This window comes from Mus caroli, chromosome 8 (assembly GCF_900094665.2).
Source record: "Mus caroli chromosome 8, CAROLI_EIJ_v1.1, whole genome shotgun sequence".
NCBI lineage: Eukaryota > Metazoa > Chordata > Mammalia > Rodentia > Muridae > Mus > Mus caroli.
Window position 1 is genome coordinate 98,336,455 of NC_034577.1, and position 8,426 is coordinate 98,344,880.

The 8,426-nt window shown below is 48.4% G+C and overlaps 1 long non-coding RNA gene across 1 annotated transcript in view; it reads left to right on the top strand.

Annotated features, from left to right (window-relative positions):
* Positions 1 to 2,428, top strand: part of LOC110300735 — a 7,785-nt gene extending 5,357 nt beyond the window's left edge. The window contains exons 2-3 of the long non-coding RNA XR_002378609.2: positions 1,310 to 1,520; positions 1,897 to 2,428. This is a non-coding gene — a long non-coding RNA (uncharacterized LOC110300735). The remainder of the gene's footprint in view (positions 1 to 1,309; positions 1,521 to 1,896) is intronic.
* Positions 2,429 to 8,426: the final 5,998 nt, after the last annotated feature.

Genomic DNA, 8,426 nt, shown 5'->3' on the forward strand with positions numbered 1-8,426 from the left:
TTCAATTTAATTTATTTATTTAGTGTGTGACTTTCTTTCTTTCTTTCTTTCTTTCTTTCTTTCTTTCTTTCTTTCTTTCTTTCTCTCCTTCTTTCTTTCTTTTATGTATAAGTATACTATAACTGTCTTCAGACACACCAGAAGAGGACATCAGATCCCATTACAGACAGTTGTGAGCCACCATGTGCTTGCTGGGATTTGAACTCAGGACCTCTGGAAGCGCAGTCAGTGCTCTTAACCACCGAGCCATCTCTCTAGCACCTGGCCCTGCTTCTTGGTGACTATTACTCCCTACAGAGGCTTGGGGCTGGGGTACCCATGATTCCTGCAAGATCTGCTGGCCCACCAGAACTGCAGGTACCACTCAGGGATCCCTCAAGCCTCAAAAACCTTGAGAGCAGCCCATAAACAAGTAGCATTTGCAAGGTTGGCCTGACCTGGTTGGCCAGGACTGTGTCAGGAAAGGGCTAGAACAGCATTTCCAAAGACCGTTCATAGGGAGAGCCGGGCCCTCTAGCCCAAGCCATGGCAGTTCTATTTAGGGTTACAAAGAACACTACCTAGCTGTGCGCTCCCCCTGGGTGCCTGAAGCTGTCTGGAGAGTGAGTTTGCCTACTGCTGTCCAGCAGGCTCTTAACTTCCACCCTCCTTTCCTTCTTAGAGCGTGATCTTTACCGTGCGAGTGAATGAACTTAGGTTGGCTGACAATCCTGAGCCTCCCACAATGCATTTCAGTAGGAGTTACAGAGTCTGTTGTGAAGAAGTGGAAGCATTCAGATCTGGCCTTCAAGGAGGAGGTTCTGGAGTCGACTTCCGTAGGAGTCGGGACATGGGGTATAAACTCAGGCCCCCTGTAAGAGCAGTGCACACTCTTAACTGCTGAGCTATCTGGCCAGATCCCAATAAAGCGGACAGCTCAGCATAGCCATCTAATTCCAGACACCCATTGCTCCAAAAAGGAACTGCACACATTAAAAAAAAAAGTCACCCCCACATTCCTTCCCCTGTGTTAGATCTGAATGTAAAACGTTCCACCCCGTGCATTTGAACACTGGACCTCCAGTAGGTGGCGGCTGTTTTGGGAGGCAGGGAAGACTTTTGGATATGGAGCCTAACTGGATAGCCAGGATTATAAAGGTCAATCCAATTCAGGCCCAGCATCTTACTTCCCAACTGGTGTGGAAGCCACCCACCCTCAAGCGTCCATTGCTGGGAGCCACTCCTGCTCCCACAGAGCCTTTGCCACCATGATGTCCTGTATCCTCTGAACTGTGAGCCAGCATATATCGTCATCCCTTGTTTCTCTTAGGCACTGTGTCACAGTGAGGACAAAACACCCTGACAAACACTGATCCAAGGGGAGAGAAACCACCTCTGGACCTCCAAGTGAATGGGCACACCCACCGTCTGTCCTCAACTAAGGCCTGAACTGGAGTTTCTGTTCCTGGAACTTGGAGTTCCAAGTCCTGGGCTGTGAATTCCAGGAGTATCGGAGACCACCATGCCAGACTTTTATAGAGGTGTGTGTGTGTGTGTGTGTGTGTGTGTGTGTGTGTGTTGCCTGTGTGATGTTCAAGCATGCTCATGTGCAGAAGAAGCAAGAAGAGAGATACCCTGTGTTCTTCTTTATAATTCTCTCCCTTGTTTCTCCGTGGCAGGGTCTCTCCCTAAGACCCTGAGCTGGCAGCCAGGAAGCCCAGTGATGTATTCTCTACTTGCATCAGCACCAGGGTTACTGGCCTGTGCAGGACCACATCTGGCTCTTTGTACCAGTGCTAGGTCTGAAACTCTGGTTTCCATGCTTGCACAGCAAGCACTCTTAGCCGCTAAGTCTTCTCTCCAGCCCAATTTAGAGATGTTTTGAATACACATTCATTGAGCTCTATCTTTGGAAAGGAAACCGGATTCAGATGCGAGGTTCGCAGCAAAGGCGCTAAAGAATCGCACAGTCAACCTCGTCTACAGATGGCTGGAGGCATGAGACACAAGCTTTCAAAGCAGTTTTTAAGCCACCATCCATAAAGGCTCAGGAAAGAATCCAGAAACCACCTCAAAATTTCCCATGATGGTTGACATCAAGAGAACACCATTCTGGACCAGTTTCTGAGGTAACGGGAGTATTTTCTCTGCCACCAGTTCCTGTGAGCAGTAGCAATGTGTGTTCACCGTGCTTGAGATGTACCCACTGCAACTGAGGCTCTGGATTATTTATTTAAATTAACTTTAACTTTACAGAGTCATGCTCAGCTAGTGTCTGCTGGAAAAAAAGAACATGGCCTGGCCTTTCCCCTATGCTCACGGATTGTGAAGGGATATAAGGCAAGGTAGGAACATGTGTCATTGTGACCTTGCTTCCTCCAACCTGGCATGTGCGCTTACTAATTAACCTACTTATAGAAGGGTTGGAGAGATGGCTCAGCGGTTAATAGCACCAGCTGCCCTTCTAAAAGACCTGAGTTCAATTCTCAGTGGCCACATGGTGAGTCACAACTGTCTATAACTCTTGTTCCAGACAGTCGGGGCTTTCTTAGACACACATGGAGCTAAAGACCCATGCATGCAAGCTAAATAAACGAGATTTAAAACAAAAAGGAAGAAAAGAAATTATCCTAGTGGGGACAGAGGCAAAAGGATGGAATTGGAAGCCTGATGTGGGCCATCTTAAGAAAAAGAGGAAAAGGACCCTGGGATTTGCTCAGAGTCTAGTTCTGAGAACATTCATTATCATATACAACTGGAATGTTGTAGACAATTATTTCCCAACATGGGATATGTTCACAAGTGTATCAAGAGCTAGGTCAGTTACAAAGCAGGATAATATCACTAAAGTGCCAGGGGTGGGGCTGGAGAGAGGGCTCAGTGCTTAAAGTCTTCCAGAGGACCAGAGTTCAGTTCCCAGCAGCACTGTCAGATGGCTCAAAACGGTCCATGACTCCAGGAGATCTGGTTATCCTCTTCTGGTTTCCATGGGTACATGGAACACACACACACACACACACACACACACACACACACACACACACACACGTAAAAAAACCAAATCTTAGAAAATGAGAGAAAGAACCAGGGGTGGTAGAACAGGCCTTGAATCCCACCACTCAGGAGGCAGAGACCAATGGATCTCTTTGAGAGTTCCAGGACAGCAGCCTAGTCTACAGATCAAGTTCCAAGCCAGCCAAGGCTGTGGGGCTGGCCTGGAGCTGAGAAGGGGTTGAAGTGTGCCCCAAACCTCCAGGTTTTCTCATCTTGAGAGCGGCAGGAGTTTGGCTGCTCTCCCCCTCTGGCACCAACAGACCCCAGCAGACTGGTGCTGACATACCCTGGTGCATGGAGCAACTGATAAACTCATGTATCTCCAGACTTACAAGGGTTGGTTACCACTTATCTGACCCATGGGCCTGAAACATCCCAGGCTGGACTTCCCTTCTATTTGACCTTATAAGGTTCCTTCCCTTGCCCCTTGCTGCTCCCAAGTATGTAAATATAGCACCATCAATGTTCTTGCCCAAGCCAATAACATATCATCACCTGGGCCCAACCAGCCGTTTTCCCTAGGGTATATATATCCTCTTCCCCCTCCTAATAACTGAGCTGTTCTGTGACACAGTCTCCCGTTTTCTTTCCCATCATACTAACCACCTCTCATGATCCCTTCAACCCTGGCCTTGCTTGGCCCTATTTCCCCCTGGGATCAGTCTAGTATACAATAGTCTGATCTTACCAGGACGAAATGGGACTCAAGCCCGGCATCTGGGGACCAATGTGGGTGTCAGAGGGAACCCCAAGATGTCTAGAAGGAGGGTGAGTACTCCCTCAGAGGGCCATCAGCCTTCTAGGCCTTGTTTCCCCATCCTGAGGGCTGGCAGACTCTTTCTTCCCTTACTTTTGGCTTATGCTGTCTGGAGGGACTGACAATGGGCAACTGACACCTCCTGGCTAAGGCTACTCCTTGTCATTGGTAGAAGGTCCTCAGCTCTCTGCTCAGACCCCAACAGTCTGTTCAGGTCTCTGTCATCACCCCCTATCTTTTTCTCTCCTTGGTGCAGGTGGCGGGAGTGAGGGGAGGTGATTGAAATTTGCCAGCAGGCTTACAGGCTTACAGGCTTGCAGGCTTGCATCTAGGACTTTGGGGGAAATCCCTCAAAGTGACACAAGGCCCCAGAAAGGACTCTGACCTTTCCTATACCTTCTCTATCATGGGTAATACCTTGTCACATCAAAAGGAGTCCCAAATTAGAAGGCTGTGGCCTTGCTCAAGACACATGGCATGAAACTTATCCAAAGGGAAGCCACCTCTTTTGGAGAGAGGTCCCCTAAACGTCCCCTGGATGGTAATGTGTGGAAAGCCGTGCAGCGAGCAGCGAGCAATCGCTGTGGAGAGCCATGCGCGTGCCGCGAGCAATCACCATTATAAGATGGCGCTGGCCTCCGCTGTGACAAACTAGTAAACAAGCCTTGTGTGCAAGTGCGAGGGTGAACTCACTCCTAGTCACTGCCCATTCTCGGGGTGTAATAGTGGTGTGATGAGCGAGCAACGAATCAAGAGCTGTCACGCCACATCAGGTGCTGAAACGTCATGGCTGAGTGCTATATAAGGGACTCCATTTTCTGGGGTCGGGATCTTCCTGAGAAGTAAGCAATAAAGCTTTGCCGCAGAAGATTCCGGTTGTCCTGAGTGTGTTCTTGCCGGCGGGGACAAAAGCTCGGGATAGTAATGGGTGATCCTCATGATACCAACACACAGTACTGGGTTGCCTATCTCACCCACCACCAAGAAACCCAGAAGGTGAACCTCCCCCCTCCCACCATTCTCCAGCAATCATGCTGCCGTCAATCAATGCATAGGCCTCTCAGGGCCCACCAATCAGACAAGTCGGATGATGATGCCCCTGGGAACTGACCCTCAGCAGCCCTTGCAGCCCTTAAAAAAGTGACTGAGGATATCCACAAGACTATTACCCCCTCAGCCTCTGCAACAAGCTTCAACCCTGTTCAAACCACTGTGTATCCCCTGTCCCCTTACCATTCCTTGCCCCCTAGTAAGATGCCACATAAACTCATGGCTCTTTCCACCCCTTCTTCTACCACCTAACAGCTTTGCAACAACCAGGACTCTGCTACAAATCCAGAGTTCCAGGCATTCCAGGTCAATGTCTACCCCCCCCCCCCGGGCTAGGCCCTAAATTGGTTGCTCATCAGGCTGGAGACCTAAAGGAGCTCAGGCAGGCAGGCAGGCAGGCAGGCAGGCAGGCAGGCAGGCAGGCAGGCAAGGAGATGGACTAAATCTCTACTCCTAAGTTGAATCGCCATCTTAAACACTCCCAAGGATTGGCAGGATATTTGCTACTCCTCTTTGACTGGCCCACTCTTCCTACAGTGGGTAGCTATATATAGAGATAAATGCCTCCAACAGGTCAGGCAAAATCAAGACCAACAAGACATCAGGAAGGGCTATGATGAATGTTATGGCCAGGGAGCCTTCTCTACTAGGGCTCAACAGGCTGCATTGCCCACAGTATACTTTGACCAAATGTGCCTGTGTTCTTCAAGCCTGGGATAGGATCACACGCCCACCTCTGGCTTCCAGGACAATACCTCCTCCCTGATCTTCACCAAAGACCAGAAGAGACCCTTTCCAATTTCACTCTTAGGATTAAAACAGGCTTAGAAAGAAAAAATCCCAATCCAGCAGCCCAGGGACCTCCTTCTTAAAAATATTATTTGGGGGCTGGGGAGATGGCTCAGTGGTTAAGAGCACTGACTGCTCTTCTGAAGGACCCAAGTTCAAATCCCAGCAACCACATGGTGGCTCACAACCATCCGTAGTGAGATCTGATGCCCTCTTCTGGTGTGTCTGAAGACAGCTACAGTGTACTTACATATAATAAATAAATCTTAAAATTAATATTATTTGGGAGGGTATGACTTCTGCATGCAGGCTTGCCTGCCAAGGTCTCAAAGATGAACATTTTGATAGGTGGATTGTACCTGCTCAAGATATTGGGGTTGCATCTCATAAAGCTGCATCCCTGGCACAAGCCTTTGTGGCAGCAATAAAAACATATGGGACTTGTTTTAAGTGTGCCCCAAAAAAGGCATTGGAAAAATGAATGCCCTAAGGTCACCCCCTCATTGTGGATACCGCTACCCCAGGACACTCTGCCCCTGATGCTGTAAGGGCTTCCACTGGAGAAAAGATTGTCACTCCTGCTATGACAAAGATGGAAAACTGTTGTAGCCTTTAAAAATAAAACCAAGCAGCCCTCAGACCTGACAGTAAGAAGGAGGAACACCTCAATAAGACCTCTAAGGGTTTCTAACATTTCAGAAGGATCTCACTCCCAAATCATCAACATAGGTGGCAAACCATGCAATGGCTTATTGATATGGGGGTGGGGCAGACAAGAGTATTTTGAGGCATCAAGAGGTCTCACAGGACTGGGAGCTAATCCCTAGATCTCAAACTATGAGGGGTAGGATGTTGCTTCCATACTTTTACCACCAGACAAGCCTACGAATGGGAAGAACTTGAAGAGTCTAGTGTCCTGATATGTCTTCTCATTGCCAAAATTGCCACCAACCTTCTGGGTAGAGATGTTTTGGAAGCCCTGGAAGTTGTTCTTGCTAGACAGTCAGAAGGAGACTGTATTAAAATAGATGAAAGGACCTGTAAACATCACAGAACTCATAGAAAATGATAACCCTCCTCCAGGTGATCTCCAGTTCTAAGGGCCATTGTTAAATTTGATACCCCTGCCTTGACTGGCCTTTTAATGATCCCATCTGGGTTGAACAATGGCCTTCGTCAATGGAGAAACTTGAAGCCTTCACAGAACTACTAAAAGAACTATTTCAACTCCACCAATATTTGCCCCTCCCACAGCCCATAGGATACTCCCACGTTTGCTTCGAAGAGCTCCGGGGATGGAAGCTACTACAAGATTCAGGGCAATTAATAAAAACTACACAGGTTCATTTCAGCCATCCCCACCAATGTTCCTCTCCTGGCAATAGACATTAAAAATTGTTTTTCTATTCCTCTCCATCCTCGGGACTGCCAATGCTTTGAATTTTCGGTACCCCTACTAACAACTCTGGGATGGCCTCACATTATGGATGGACAGTCCCTCTTCAGGAGATGGAAAACATCACCCCATCTGCCTGGAGGACCTTACACAGCATTGAGGCCCTACTTAGACAAAGGCCCCATCATTTACCATTTCATGGATGACACCTTGGTATGGGGAGACTCCTTCCTGTACCCTTCCTAACTTAAAGGTCAATTGATACCTTCTCTGTCCTCCCTAGTGTTTGAGAGAGCCACCCCACCCCACCACAGCTTATTTCACCTGTCACATTACTAGGGACAAAAATTTCCCTTATGTCAATATGCCCCTTTAAACTCACCCTTTCTTCCCTCAAGCCTTGACCCTTGCCTCCCATTGACATGCACTCTCATTTCATACTGGCCACACCCCAAACAGGAGACAATACAGAGAACTTAACTTGTCACACGTGATGAATCTGCCCTCATGGGCATTCCTCAACAAATAAAGGCTAACAAGTGTCCCCACCTACACTAGTTCCCAGTCCAAGGCCTTCTGCTCACAAAGGGAGATTGCCCGCCACCTGGGGCTTCCTTACAATCCTCAGGGCCAAAGGACTGTAGAAAGAACACATCAAACACTAACGGCTCAACTTTAAAACAATAGAGCATCTACTCCCGAAATATACAATTGATAATAGCCCTGGCCACCCTAAATATATTTAATATCTACAAGAACTCCAAATAGCATCCTATTTTCCTCCATGGGCACACACCAGGAGCAATCCCTTCTGTCTTAGTATGATGGCAAAACCCCCTGAGTGGAATATGGAAGGGGCCTGACGCACTCCTCACAAGGGGAAGGGGTTTTATTTGTGGTTTTCTTTAGGACTAACTGAGGCCTATTTGGGTCCCAGCCAGAAATGTCCGACATCATCTTGCTGACAGGAAAGACGGCTGCTTCTCGATGAGCAGTCAGGAATAGAGAAGATGGAGGTTAAGTCACCCTTGATGGAGTAACAGGATCTCCTAGAAGATGCCATACCCAAGCAGCCCCGACCCCCGACCCCACCCCGCCACCACCCAAGTCTATCTATCCTCTGTTCCCATGGCTGTTTTTGCTATCCTCCATTCTAATTCTGCCACTGCTCAGTTGCTGCCCACACTGCTCAAACTCCCCACTCATCGCTGCCATTTTTCTGGGAATGGGGATTGCCCTCTAAATGGATGCCAAGAAACCACAAGCCAGGCGTGGTGGCGCAGGCCTTTAATCCCAGCACTCAGGAGGCAGAGGCAGGTGGATTTCTGAGTTTGAGGCCAACCTGGTCTACAAAGTGAGTTCCAGGACAGCCAGAGATACACAGAGAAACACTGTCTACCT